The sequence below is a fragment of the Heptranchias perlo genome, chromosome 11 (genome assembly GCF_035084215.1).
Source record: "Heptranchias perlo isolate sHepPer1 chromosome 11, sHepPer1.hap1, whole genome shotgun sequence".
Lineage (NCBI taxonomy): Eukaryota > Metazoa > Chordata > Chondrichthyes > Hexanchiformes > Hexanchidae > Heptranchias > Heptranchias perlo.
In genome coordinates this window covers 46,817,993-46,834,000 of record NC_090335.1, presented here as the reverse complement: position 1 = coordinate 46,834,000, position 16,008 = coordinate 46,817,993, and positions in this window count along the sequence as shown.

Genomic DNA, 16,008 nt, shown 5'->3' with positions numbered 1-16,008 from the left:
GGAAAGCATTAATTAGTACAGGAGTTTGTAAGTGGGACTATTTAAGTAAAACAAGAATTCCCCTTGGCAACATGAATTATATTATTATTTGATGTAATCTTTGATGCAGCCAGAGGTTGAACCAAACTGCTGTGAAGAACCGATAAATCCAAAACACAGCACATAAGTTTTGCTTTCTATCACCTGTGGCTTTGTTTTCTCTCCACTATTTACACCTGGGAATTTAGTGTGAGTCAGCTGCAAACATGCATTTGAAGCAAATTTACAGCTGTAAAGAAGAAATAAATCCATTTATATGGAGCTTTTCACGTCTTCAGAATGTCCCAAAGAGCTTCACAGTCAATGAATTACTTTTATTGAAGTGCAGTTATTGTTGTTTTGTAAGCAAACACATCAGCCAATTTGCACACAAAATGTTCCACAAACAGCAATGAGATTAATGATGAGTTAATCTGTTTTTCTTAGTTCACGTTGGCTGAGGGATTGAGGTAGCAATGAATTGAGTATGTCATCAAGGATCCTTAGCAAAACCGTGGCCAAAATCAGATCTCACACAAAGGAAGATAGCTTTGGTTGTCGGAGGCCAATTATTACGTCTCAGGCGTTTCTGCTGGAGTTCCTCTGGGTAACGTCCTTTGCCCAACCATCTTCAGCTGCTTCATTAATGACCCTCTTTCTCTCATGACGATTTTACAATGTTCAGCTCCATTCACAACTCCTCCGATAATGGAGCAGCCCATGCCAGCCTACAGCAGGATCTGGACAACATCCAGGCCCGGGGCGACAAGTGGTGGGTAACATTCACACCATATGAGTGCCAGGCATTGACCATCTGCAACAAGAAAAGGCCCAATCACTTCCCCCTGACCTTCAATGGCACTACCATTGCCGAGTTCCCCATCATCAATGCAGGTCTACTTTCTGGACAAAGATCAAAAGTGCAGCTTACAAGTGGACACCAAAATTGTGTCATAAGTGGTGCAGGTGACTGACCCTTTTACACAACTGACCCCATCCCCAGAATTTGGGATGGTGTCATCCCCACTCCACAACATTCCAAGTGGCACAGTTCCTGGACCCTGGACCAGAATTATTACCTCCTCTGCCTATGAGATTTCAAATTGCTTTCTATCCAGCATAATATTTATCCAATAGTCTCATGTGACTGAATTTTACTCCAGAAACTTCCATGTGGCACTTTATCAAATGCTTTTTGGAAATCTGTTTGTACCACATCGACAGGACAGCCATTCTGGTCACTTCTTTAAAGAACTCAGTTAGTTAATGAAGCAGGACATACATTTCCTCAAGCCATGCTGGGAACCTTAATAACCACTGAACTCATGAAAGGATCATAAATCACATCCCATTTAATACTTTCCGACAGCTCTCCTGGACACAATGGAGTAAATTTTTGTCTTCACTGCCTGGGTGGTAATCTGGCGAAGCGGATTGCCCGCCTGTTTTGGAGCCTTTTGATTTCAATTCCAATTAATTAAAATGGATGGGTAATCTGCTCTACCAAATTACTGCTCAGGTAGTGAAGATGGAAATTTACCCCAATATTGGATTGTCACATCATCAAGAAACACATGAGTGTGATGCTGTTTGCCCTGATAGTTATGAAAAACCAGAGGGTGATAGAGCATTACAGAATTAGAGTAATAGTGACCATAGTGTGGTGGAGTTTAAGGTTAGGCTTATGATGGACAACAGGATGATTATGATAAAAACAATCCTTTTGAGGGGATAAGGGGTGAGCTAAGGAAACTGGACTGGGCAGCACTGTTAGAGCAGAAAAGCATAGAAGAAAACTAGATTATGTTTCTCTGGGGTTAGTTTTATTTATATAGTATGAACAATATTGGTTCTATCATTAAACATCCAAAAAGGATGGGAATTCACAAGTTAGCTGCCCTTGGGAGTGATAGGTAATCATATAGATAAATGGCTCACCACAGAGACAAAAATTTCGGTTGCTTTTATTAAGGCTGATCATATTTTAAATATATATTTCTGCCTTTACAAAGGTTATTTGGGAAACAAAAATAACTGTTAAAACCCAGTGGTTGGCACAATAAATGTGGAGGCAAGAAATCAAAGCCTCAAAAAACTGTAGGGGGGGGGGGTGGTGTGCATCCTGGTGTAAGTGTCGCGATGCACCTGAACAGGACTTTCCCCATGAATCCCACCAAAGTTTATGGGGTCAGGGGGAGGTCCCCTGTTTTTTTTGGAAATGGCGGGTGCCCAGACTACCAGGGGCACATTTAGGGCACCCACCCACTGAAGAGCTGTCTTCAAGGTGGATATTGGGCTGCCACCCCCAAAAAAATCCTTAAGCTGTCCCTTGTTAGGGATCTGCTTTAAAATTTAAAAAGAATATGATTCTGGCCAGTGCCCCCAAATGGGTCCTATTTCTGCCCTTTGTCGGGTAGGTACACTTGATCTCACCAGCCGTTCCTCTGCCGACCCTACACAGGGTCTCTCTGAGTGTTGAGAAAGTGGAAACTCCTGGTGTAGGGAGTCCCTGCCCCAACCTGGGCACCACTCCCTTCTACCAATGGCCTTGTTTGGGGTGGAAGGAGACTCAGCTCCCACAAGGCCAATCAGGAACTCCAATGTTTGGCTGGAACCCGGCATATCTGGGTCCCGGCCTAATTTATGGCCCTTTTATCAGACACCCACTGAAGTTATGGTAAGAATACACCAGAACAGCCATGGATTTTCAGCCCCCAAGTTATTGGCCAAATGATGGAAGGAGTTGCAATATTCCAAACACATATTTGATGGTTAAGGAAGTGGAGATAGTTCAGAATGAGGTGGTGGCAAGTGGGATGGTTCTGGTTGGCACCACAGGCCACTCACGCTGTAAGACAGCATGGCAGCATGACTGGAAGGAGATGAAGGAAGAAGACCTGAGATGCAGCCGACTGTTATTGTCACTCGCTGGTCCAGCCCTAATGTGCATGTTAGCTGCTGGCATCCTTGCAGCAGATGGCACAGCTCTGCATCTGACCATCTGCTGACCCATAGCCTGTGTAGCAATTTCTGCATGGTCCTTACAGGTAAATATGCTTTTGACTGTAAATGTGGGTCGGTGCAGTCTACCTCGAGTGCAGTCGGACCTAACTGGCATTCTTCCATTGCTCTTCCTTTTCTTCCACCACAACAGAAACCTATTGTCCCAATATCATGAACTTAATAAAAAAAATGGTAGTGCCAAAACATTTTGTGCAAACATTGGTCAACTAAGTGGAAACAGAAAAGAAACAAAAACAATGCAAGCAATAAGTTTCAGAAATACCATAAAATGCTACCACAAATCTTTCTACCGGGCTTTTTAAATGCACCTTCTATAAATAGCACACCCAATGGCCTTGGACACCAATTTTATATGGCAGGTAGATGAATGAGTAAATCCTGAAAATTTAGTGGATGTCTAAATGGCATCATTAATGCCTAATTTTAATATACTTAACTGTAAACTGGTAGGCACCACTGGCCCAGTAAAAACCTCACTGGAATATTGGATGAGGCGCTAAATGGGTGGCAATCTGGCATAACTCTCTGCCAACTTTTCTGGTCAGTTACACCCATTTCACACCCATTAATCAGGCACAACCAATCAGAAAATATATGTCAGTGTGTCAGGCCAGTTACTTAATGCAGGAAGAAATTTACTGACCTCTCCAGTGTAGCAAAGGTGACAGGAGGCAGTCAATCTTGTAACAGTGCGCTGTAATAAGTATGTTTCTCAGTTGCAGCCACTGTTCCCTCACTGTGTCAAACATCATCTGCAACTTACCACCTATATCCAGGGGGGAACCACAATTCCCTTCACATCCTCTTCTTTCTCCTGCAAGTGTTCCTTTACTCACAGCTGAGGGCATAGGGAAGTAGTGAAAGATATACATGATAGGTATTTCATTGTCAACTCCTCTTCTCACCTTCATAAGGAATGCCTTCTGAAATCTGGGTTTCACTCACATATGAGTGCTGTCACACTGTCTACTTTCTTCTTAATGGGGAAACAGCCCAAACCAAAGGGAAGGAAATGCCATCTCAATCCTTCAAGGCTTCTGCTGCAAGTCATCAGCCTGCCACCTCAGAGCCTCCTGGCTTTGTAGGAGAAGTGGGAGGCATGGATTGAGAGGTCGCGCAAGAGTATGCACCAAGGGGAAGCACAGTGGTCTTAAAAAGGTAGGAAGGTTGTCAGATTTGTTGCCAGTGAGATCTTTTTGTCACTGATGGGATATGTGTAGAACTTTAAAAACTTACTTTCAGGTTTTTCTGCATCCCTTCTGGCCTACAAAGGGGCTCATCACATGCAAGCTCCTATGCGCCTTTCATTGTTTCCTGCCAGCAGCCATTGGGAGAAAGGGGATGAAAATGGGGCCTTCATCAAACCCCATCGACTCCCTACCATATGCACGAGGCTGGGCAAGGATGTGCCAGCTGTTAATGGCCACCCCCAGCAGGCCAGAGGACAAATGAGAGGTAAGTTTTCTGGGCTGCCCAGCAAAGATCTGGTGCAACCAGGACCCAGCCATTTTCAAGTGCGCTGCCACTGTTGTTATGACAGGAATCCAGCAGAACTTCTGTGAGAATTTGGAATCTTTACCTAATTCCTTCTTAAATATCACAATAATCATCTTATATTATAATGTGACAAATATCCAGAGAGTAATAGGACTTATCGAAAGATGCATTTTATTTGACACATTGCTGTAAAAGTTGCACCTGTGACCTTTACATAGAGCAGCCAGCCAGGAAAATGTTGCTAACTCCAACGTATAAGTCACACTTCCAAGTTCATGGTTATAAAAGTTTACATTAAAGTTTTATTTATGTGCCAGATTTTTCAGTATTTCAGCAAAGCAAAGGTATTATTGCTTACATATTGTCCACTGATTCTGACATTAAAACCAGCCAAATTCTACCAATAGCTGAAAAAGTTGAAAATAATCCAAAATAATTCATTCTGCAGGAACAAAAACACATGTCTAACTACATAAAAGAAAACAATTCAACACTCGTGTCTTCTCCATGTAAACACCCATTGTGATATTGTTTGCTGGAACAATGTGACATTGAATAATTCAACAGAACACATCACTTGACAAAACAGAAGAACATAATTTTGAGCACCACATTTGAACATAATTTTCAAACATGTTCTGAAGACAAAATAAATTTTCAAAAATAATTTGATATCAAGCTGGTTCATCGCACCTTTCTGTAAATAGCTATTTATATTTGAATTGAATTTTCTACTTTGCAACAACTCATCAGTTACATTTTGTCAGACCCTGAAATGTCAGTCACTTCCACACATATGCATGTCAACAAACTAAACATTTATACTTGGGGCACAGTTGTGATGCATTGTGCAGAACTGTCTTTATTGCTGCATATCAGTTATGTAAATAGAGTAAGTAGTTAATAGCCCAAAGTTAGTTGCCTCTGCAGCCTTTATGCTCATGAAATCTAAGTTACACCCTTTTCCACTTATTAAATTTCTGTCTTCATTAGAGTGATTATAGTAAAGCCAGGTTTGTAATCTGGCAACGCTTATTCACCTTTTAAAATATTTGGGTTTGAACATTATGTTTTCTATCTATAGCTTCAATCTGTGAACCCTCTCTGATGGATGCTGGCTCTGTACTGCATCATAGAAATATTTCTATGTTATATCTTTTCATATGAATTTTAGTTAGGCAAATACACTGGGATTTTAAAAAATTGAATCCATGACTGCTGTTTATGAGAAGTTTTGCTTTGTTCCCTTTTCTCGATGGCCTGTAAGTAGAGCGAATATACAATTCTGTTTGGAGTCATTGAGCCAGAATTTGCTGGGAAAATAAAGGCGATTAGTGCATAAATCATCAAACAATTTGTAGTGAGGAAGAGATACCCCGTGAGTTGCGAATCGCCACAAATTACTGGAGGATTTGTGTCACTCTGCTGTTAACCTCGCGAAAACGGCAGCTCGCCATCAACCTCCCCATGAGTTTCAAGAAATTGCTGCATTTGTGCATTAATTACCAATTAAACTCACCACAGAAAGTTAGGGCTGGTACTTAACAGCGTAAGTACCTTTTAAGGATGAGATTTATTTCCTGCAATGCCACTCAACCTCTCCAGCTCAGAAAGGGAACAACTGAAATTGTGGCGTCTCCCTCCTGCAGGTAGTAAATTATTCTTAGAGATTTTTAAAAGTTAAATTTTTTTTTTCTTACTTTTCCTTTCTATCTCCTTTCCTCTCTCTCTTAATCCAATCTTTCTTTCCCTCTCTTTATTTCTCTTCCTGTACCTGATTTGACTCTAATTCACCCTATTTCCTTCTCCGTCGTGCCTCTGTTTCTTTCTCAATCCTTAAGTCTCATTAGTTAAGGAGATAGACTGTTGGTCCTGTCATTCACCAAGGTCCCAGATGCCCCGTTACCCTCACGTTATCAGCTCATACTTCCAGAAATTTGCAGCGCAAACATTTTTTGAGCAGAAGGGTGAGGGAAAAAGTCCAAATAACAGGGCATGCCGCGAGATGCCCCCACCCCAGCAAATTCTGGGCCATTATACGTTAATGATACAGGAATTCTCACCAGTCTGTTTGATGGCATGACGGTCACAATATACAATTCCCAGATAGTGAAGGGAGTTGCTTTTTCATTTCCCAACCATCTGGGTGATCGAAATAATTTATATAGATTATTGGCCTGTCGAGAAACAATTTCAGTTTTCTTCATAGACACTTACCTGGTGTGAAAAGAATGCTTTTGATCTGAGGTATGTCACAAAATAGAGCATTTTTATCTTTGTTAGATTATCTATTGGTTTCTTTATTGCTGACCTCAACACATACAGGGTTAAATCAGGTATTGCTAACTGTTTGTGGCGTAGGATTTACATTTCAGTCTGTCTAATATTCGCACCTTAGGGCAAGGCACGAGACTTGGGAGAAGGACTGGAAAGCTACCATTGCCATTTGAACCATGACAGCATGAATCACTGCTTTCAGGAGTGATAGGGAGAAAACGAGAAAGTTGGGAAAATAAATCAGTACCTGATAAATTAAATGATTCAATAAATGTTGTCCTTTTTAACTTAACACAAGAAATAATATGGCAGTACACCCACAATTTTCTAATGAACCACCCACTGAGTGCAGGAAATTTCCTCTAGTGTCATTTATGTAACTTTCTAACTTTCTATTTGATTGATGATTATGCTTTATAATATCTATTGATTTGAAATCCAAATATAATCTATTTTACAAATCTTCTCCCTCCCAAATTAGCTTAGTAGTTTTATTACAGCACTCAATTTGGATGTATCTCACTTTTCAAGAATAGTCTAGGGGACAGAAGTTCCATCAAACCTGGGAATCATTGGATCAGTTTTGCTTGGGGTTCCTTTATAAGGCTGGAGATTGCAGTCTCCACAAGAAGTTGTTTTGTACCGAGTCTCATGATCCCAGTGCTGATTCACACTAAATTCTCTGCTGTAAACATTAGGGAAAAAAACACCCATTCCACCACCTGTATTTCTAAAAACAGCATAGCCATCTACTTACTCATCTCTCTCAGCTGTTGTTTGGCAGGGAAATTGTGGTGGGACTCACTAGATTAAAGATGGTACAGTAGTGTAGTGGCTATGTTGCTGGACTAGTAATCCAGAGAATATGAGTTGAAATCCCATCATTTGAATTCAGTTTAAAAAAAAATTGGAAATAAAAAAAGCTTGTGCCAGTAAGAGTGATTTTTTTGGGGTGAAATTTTTACGTGTTTGTGACGTGATAAATTTTATGTTTAGGGATATGTATTGGATGGATGAGGCATTGTCATGGCAGCCATATCTTGGAAATGTTATTTCCCGGAAAGAGATTGGATAGGATTTTTTTGGTGGGAAGAAAATTGAAATTGTGAAAGAGTTTTGCACAATATGATTGAGGAATTGAATGTAGAAAATAATCACAAAAATTAGAAAGAAGAAAAGCACAAAAACTTTACCAATGAGGTAGAATTAAACTGCAGACTGACTCATGACGTAGAAAATGGTCATAACAGATACAAGAAATTTTATTGTAAAAACTTAGAAAAAAACAGTAGAAGATGCATTGTTCCTTAATTATAATAATAATCACCAGTTAATATTATTGGGCTGAATGTGGTGCCATTAATAAAAGCTCAAATTTCACTCAAACTCAAGTTTCTCTCTCCTCATACTCAGTTGGTTCAATCAGTGAATGTGCAATGAACTTGGACTAAGCTTTTTGAAAGACTTCAGAAATTAGGGATGGAGTGCACAGACACTTCTAAATCAGTTTCAGTTAGTTTGGATCTATTGAAAAGTTAACAGATTTTCATTATTTGAATCAATTTATTCAGATGCCACATATAGGTAAATGCAGTCAGAGCAGTCTCACATGATTTGAGCACAAATGTACCAGCTGAAACACTCAACAACAACATTTTGAATTTATATAGCACCTTTAATGTAGTACAACGTCCCAAGGCGCTTCACAGGAGCGTAATCAATCAAAAATTGACACAGAGCTAAAGAAGGAGACATTAGGAGAGGTGACCAAAAGGTTGGTCAAAGAGGTAGGTTTTAAGGAGCACCTGAAAGAGGCTGGTAGCAGGTCCATGGGAAATTGGTCCATCGATGAGCTGCAGGTGCCAGTCGTGTCCCCAAAGGCAGTTCACCGGGGGTGGGGGGGGGCGTCAAGAACGACTGACTGGGACACCAGCCAAGGGCTGCAGGGTGGGGTAAGGCAATTGGGAGGCAGCACAGTCTTACTTCAAGGTTAATAAACAAACACAATTTGATATAGAAATTATGATTAAAATTTACAAGAGCATTTGCATACAGTAAACTAATACTTTGTCACATATAATTGTGTAGATAAAATAAGCTAGCAAAGTTCACAAATCCATGCATTATTGATACTAAGTTTACTTAATTCAATAGGAAACATCCCATACAAATGATACCAGTGTAAACTGCATTTTTAGCGCAATAATGCATAAGAGGATTTTTTTCAATACGGAGCAACTTTGACATGTTTATACAGGGGAAGACAGGTTTCTCTGGTTTGACAATAAGACTGAACTAAACTGATTTTTTTTTCTTCCCAGGTTTAAGTAAAGGCTGAATATCCTGTTGTGGTGGAGGGTTTTATAGGTTTGGTTAAAACTCTATGTCAAGTTGGGTTTATCTCTGGCTTTGGATTCGATTCTATTTCATGGTGCCTGGGATGAGTTATTTGTTTGCACTAGTTTTGGTTTAGGCTATCTCATGGAGGGTGGTGTTACTTTCTCTGACTATGGTTGTAGCTGGTCACGATATATTTATTAAAACAGTACAATTAATTTTATTTTAGGGGCTGGGATGGAATCTGTGTTTAAATCAACCCAAGAGGATATGATGAAAATCTTTCTCTGACACCTGTCTGCATGAATTATGTCTGGTAGTCTCAACCTGGTTCACAAAGCCATAAGCCCACAGCAAAAAAACATAAATCAGACTGGATGTAACATAGAAAATCAACACTCCTGCAGTAGGGGAGTTCTTCGAAGTTTGGGTGTAAGGAATATTGTTGGGACCAAGTGGAGGTAATTTTATACTGCATCCATCCTGTGGTATACCTCACATTGATACCGATACAGGGTGAAAAAAATGGTCACATGTTCATTCCCCAGTACCAACAGCCTTGATAAGTATTTTTTAAGTATTTAAATGTATAAATATCAATAATAATGGGAGCTACTATGGAGTGAATGACTTTAATGCCACTTATTGGGAGCACTGCTTGCATGTGAACTCTCTTATTTTCTCCAGAGATGTCCCTGAAATGATGGCATTGCATGATAGATTAGTATTAACTGGAGGATGGTAAACTATCATAACAAGGATGGTGAATTATTATACAGAGGATGGAGAATTCCTTTCTAATTCAAAACCAATCTAATATTCTATAATATTCCATGTCATTTTGTATCACCAACCAATAATCTGTTAGAAATTGTGTAATTTTGCGTCATCGCTAATCCACAAATAGCCTCTGTTTTGTCAACACACTGCAGTACTTATCATACTGGTATTACCTTCACTGCCAAGCCATAGTTAAATTCATTTATGATTAGGTCTCTCCCTGTTGATCCATCGATTTATGATTAGCCCCGTCACTGTCACTGAAACTAAAGTTACACTTAACCATCCCTATTAAATCACCCACACTTAGACAATTTGAAGCCTCTCAGTTACATTTATCCATCATTACTCTAACTGGTAACTCATTGGTACACTGATCCATGACTAAACATGCCATTGTCAACAAAAGCAAAAAACTGCAGATGCTGGAAAATCTGAAACAAATGCAGAAAATGCTGGAAACACTCAGAAGGTCAGGTGGCATCTGCAGAGAGAACAGACCAGTTAACATTTCAGTGAAGACCCTTCCTCAAGATGCTGCTTCCTGCTTGTGCCCTCCCTTGCCTTTACATGATCCACTTCTGACTTTCCCCTTCCTTCCTGGACTTTTCTTTCTATCTCTGCAGGTGGACTTTTCACCCACATCTATTAAAAGCCACTGACTCCCACAACTAATTTGATTATACTTCTTTCCACCCCGTTTCCTGTAAGGACACCATTCTCTTCTCCAAGTTTCTCTGTCTCCATCGCATCTGCTCTGGTGATGCCACCTTCCACACCAGACCTTCTGTAATGGTTTCCTTTTTCCTCAGCCAAGGATTGCCCTCCACTGAGATAGACAACCATCAACCGAATCTGTCCTATTACACGTGCTTCTCCCCTTATCTCTTCCACCACCCCCTCACAACTCAGATAGGGTTCCCTTGTGCTCACCTTCTACCCCACCAGCCTATTCATTTGACAGATCATCTCCTGCCATTTCTGCCGCCTCCAACATGATCCCACCATCAAACACATCTTTCCCTCATCTTCCCTCTCCACTTTATCAAAGGACCATTCCCTCCATAACACCCACTCTTCCACAGTCCCTACCATCTGCTCTCCTTCCCCATATAAGCACAGGAGATGCAACACCTGCCCATTCACCTCCTCCAACACCACTGTCCAGGACTTTAAACGTCATTCCATGTGAAACAGCAATTTACATTTACTTCCTCCAACCTACATTTACACCATTGACAGTGCTCAGCTACACACATTCACACTTAACTTTTTCACTATCAATATACAAATATGCAAGTTCTTTCTTTTTTCTACAATTCAACATACCTCTATAAACCTACAGTTACACTTATCAGTGTCAACTTGCGGATACACTTATCGATGATTTGCCTTAAAATTCGCTATTGAATATGTAGGGTTTTAATTGGGGTAATCTGAAATGTATGAACAAATGGAAAATTTGTACCACACTGAAGCTTGAATAAATGGAAGTTAAGCACTGGGATCAGCACTAAGCTGAACTGTGTTGGCAAATTTGAACCAGTTTGGGTTGATCAATTAAATGTGGCCTAATACGGATATTTTGGGTTTGAATGTGCCTGTCCCTTTAAAAAAACACTTTGGAGCTCCATCTTTGGATTACCGGATACATGGTAGTGTTATTGAGCCCTACTGACCAGGAAGATCCCAAATTCAGTCCTTGCTCTGTTCTAACTTACTAATCTTAGCTGCTGGTGTCTATGGAACCATGCCCATCCATGAATCATCACCTAAAGCAAAGGAGGGAAAAGTGTAAGAGAAAATATTCTTCTTTGTATATGAAGTTAGCATATGCTATATTCCACAAATAATATCAATCATGAAAATTAGTGAGCAAGTGACTGGTATCAGTCTGTGGATCCACACCAACAAAGAAAGGCATTTTAATATTTTTCCTTTAAGAACAGTTGTATACTTGGTGCTCTGGTGAATTCTTAATGATCCATTTGTGGGGTGTCATTCTCTAATGGTCTAGCAGGGGGTATGATCTTCCTTATGTTTCTGGTAGACTCCATGTTCCAGAGAGGTCTCTGTCAGATGCTTGGCAGTCTACTAGTGAGCATGCATGCACACTATTTGTCAGTTTTAGCAGTCTAGACGATGCAGAGGTGGCTTGGGTTCAATGCTTGATGATCACATTGTGGGTATGCATTCATATTCCCAAACACTCTAATAGTAACATAGTACCATAGCACAGGAGGAGGCCATTTGGCCCATCATGCCCATGCCATCTCTTTGAAAGAGCTATCCAATTAGTCCCATTCCCCCACTGTGGTATCATAGTAGGTACAGCACAGGAGAAGGCCATTTGGCGCATCGGGGAACTCATCCCTAGAATTCCAGGAAGATTCATCTACTGGCCTACAGATTCAGAAATCTGGCTTCTAATTCAACTCACACACAATAAAATGTAAGGACTTCCAAAATTGGAGCCTAAAATACTTGAACACTCATCCATATTAAGCATCACCTCCAACAGGTGTATGTGGCAATAAAAAGCTATTCCTTTAATTAAATAGTAATGTGTTTAATCAAAGTACAAGAGCTGTTTATGTGGGTATATTAAAGAACTGTGGAGGTTAGTACTATATATTTTAGAAATAAATTATCTAGGTACTATTGGATATTGTAGTATAAATTTTACTGAGTTAAAACCCCAGTAATTAGCCTATATTTAGCCTGTTGTATATTAAGTAAAATGTTTTAATGGCTGCTATTTTTCTGAGGTAATTTCTTTTTACATTTTTGAGGTGCAATTTTTGCTTACCTTTGACAAGCTTGATTATTCATTTTTGTTTGGGGCTTTCTCTTGACTTTCATTCACAATTTTTAAAAACTGACTTCAGAGATGGCCAACTCCTCCATTGTTGTTGGTGATGCTGATGGTATATGGTCATGTGATACAGTTCACAGATTCTGATTGGGTCATAGTAAAACGACTATATAGTGACTAATGTACATCGTTGAATTGCTACTGTTCATCATGACGCCCAGATTTATGACTGGCCGTTCATTTCATCATATAGTTTATATATATATATCAATTTTAAAGTTAATGGAAAAATAAGGATTATGAGGAAAGTGAATAAGTGGTATAAGTAAAAAGGGAATGTAACATACCACTTGCATGTAGGAATGTGGACATTGAATGAATATGGGTCGTGTGTGAATATAGATAAAGAGAAACGATGGGACTATAAGAATGTGGATAAAGAGCAAAATGCTAACAATATGATTATGGATAACTTAGAAATGAGAATATGGATTGTATTTGGACATGGGTGTAAAGTATAATATCTGAGGAAATATACAGAAGGGAAAATGTCAATAATATGGTATTATAGAATGGGTGCGAGAAAAGACAAAGGTGGTTATTAAATTAAGCAATTGTGGTTAAAGGTGAGCTTGGGATAACATGCTGCAGGTGAGATTAATGTTCAATGAATGGTCAGCTTTTGAAATATTAATGAACTACATTCGGCTTGGTTTTGTTGTTAGTGAATTGTGCACTTGGTTAGGGTTCATATGCAACTGCGATTGTGCCCCTAATGAGAATTATATGGGTATAAATATAAAATATGATACATACTTTTTTAATATTGAAAGATGATTGTTAATAAAATGCAAAATTGAATCGTGTGAGAGATAAGAATGTGTTCTCCAATATTTGGTTATGATCTAAGTTTCGTAATATATTCAAATCTTCATTGAACGGAGTCCTACCATAGATGACGCAATATAAGACTATTTGTACGCACAATATCATGCGTTGTGTTTAAATTTTCATTCCACTGAATGCTACTATAATATTGTAAAAAATTGTATACATCGGCACACCATATATTAGACATAAATCTTCAATGAATTATTAGGAATTGATGTGAGTTTAATAGCACTTGGCATATATTTAAATTTCCGTTGGATTTAGTAATCCTTCCAATACAAATTGCATTTTGTTGTTGCTGGTGTAATATGATCCAGTATTATATTTACAATTACCACTGGAATGAGTGATACTGATATATGAGATGTGAGTTTGTATAACACCATATGTTATATGGGCTCATTTAAATGTGTAATATCAGTGGAGCAACACTAAGTATTAGATTTAAATCTTCGCTGGATTATTGCGAATTTGTTTATGTGGGCAGAATAACATCATGCATTATTGTTAGACTTCATTTAATTGAATAATACTGCAGATGGGATACGAATTTGTTTATCTGTAATAACACCGTACCGTATATTTAAATCTTCATTGGATTAAGAGATATTATTGATGTGATATGGTTTTATTATGCAGACATTTCTCAAAATATGGATTACATTCTAATCCCGATTAAATTCTGTAATACTGCATCTATGGTATGTGATTTGTTTTATTTGACTATATTATGGCGCTGTGGATTGTATTTCAAAATGGATTGGCATCTGTGATATTGTATTTGTGATATGAATCTGTTGAATGTGCTTGCTCTGTGAATATTCTCAGTTTGTGACAGATGTCGGATCCCATTAGGTGACTCCTGGGGAGATTTCTCTCCAATCGGAGGCTCCATTAAAAGAGGATTTGGTTCCAGCCCGGCCCCCGAGCCTGGCCAAGCCCTTCTCTCATCTCCATCTCCACTAAGATCAGACAGGACCATCAGAGAGAGAGAGAAACAACCCTTATCGCCGCGATCACAGAAGGGGAGGACATTTTTTTTTATCAAACTCTTATCGCTGCGATCAGAGACTCGAACGACATTTTATCAAACTCCTGCCACTGGGATCAGAGATTCAAAGGACATTTTATTAAATTCTTGTCGCTTGTATCAGAGATTTGAACCAACACAAAATGCCAGGATCTGCAGGGCTGATTTGTGGATAAAGGACGCAGATAAGATCTTCAGGAAAAATTACTAGTCATTGGAATCTGTTTTTTTTAAAAAGTCGATCTTGCTCCATTCCATTGGATCCTTACGCTTCCTCGTTTGTTGGTAAGAATGTTTTCTCTGTAACACAAAAAATAGAATATATGGGCCATCAGACAGGAGGTAAAGAAATTAAATGATATGATAAACATTCAAATATTCTCCGCAAAAATTATTTCGGATGCTGCCTTCTATTCGCGAGAAGAGGAAATGTAAACTTAATTACAACGTGTGAAGAAATACAAAAGCGAACTTCTAAAAACAATGATTAACTTTAATAGACATAATGTTGCTGTAATCTGATTATCGCTGTAGTTTAATTTTTAAGTATTTATTTATTCTGGCGGGTTGCCTGCATTCCCGTCCGTTCAATTTGTTATTTATCTTATCTCCTGCTTTATCTCTAACTAAGTGCATTCGGAGATGTGTTGGAAAAATGTTTCTCTTTCAGACTAATGACTGCATTTTGCGTATTCAGGTTGTTTAGTAATATTTTCTTGTTGTCGGTTTAGTTTAAGTGCATCTTGTGATTTTTCACTAGTTTCATTTCATACACTTGCCCTGTTGGTTCTACGGAAGCCTACCTCTTTTGTGTCTGGCTGTGTGGATATTTTAGTTCATATATTCATTCTCCCACTTTCAGCGCATTATATGTGACATATTTGTATTAATTCATGCCAAACAACAATTCTATCCTAGTGTAGTTTATGTGCAGTCTGCGTTTGCAGGTGTTAATATTTTAGTCGATTATCTTTTTTTCTCTCCTTCTGGCCCAGTTTACTTTAGTCTTGATGTACATTGTGTGTGTGTGTGTGTGTGTGTTTGGGTGTGAGGATGTCCCTGCAGTCTGCTTTTCCGGGTGACAGATGGTGCCTGAGTCTGTCTCTCCTTTCATCCCGGCTCGGTTCCAAATGAAATAATAATAAATTAATATTCTACACGGGCAAACATCGATTACTGCTGGACACATCTCAGGAATACTGCGAACAAAGCCTTTGTCTTAATCTCGTAGAAGGTTTTCTAATAAACTCATTTAATTCCCATTACAAATACAACATCCTACAGGCCTTGAGTAATAACCATACAGGCAGGAATCAATAGCCCTGGAAATATAAACAGC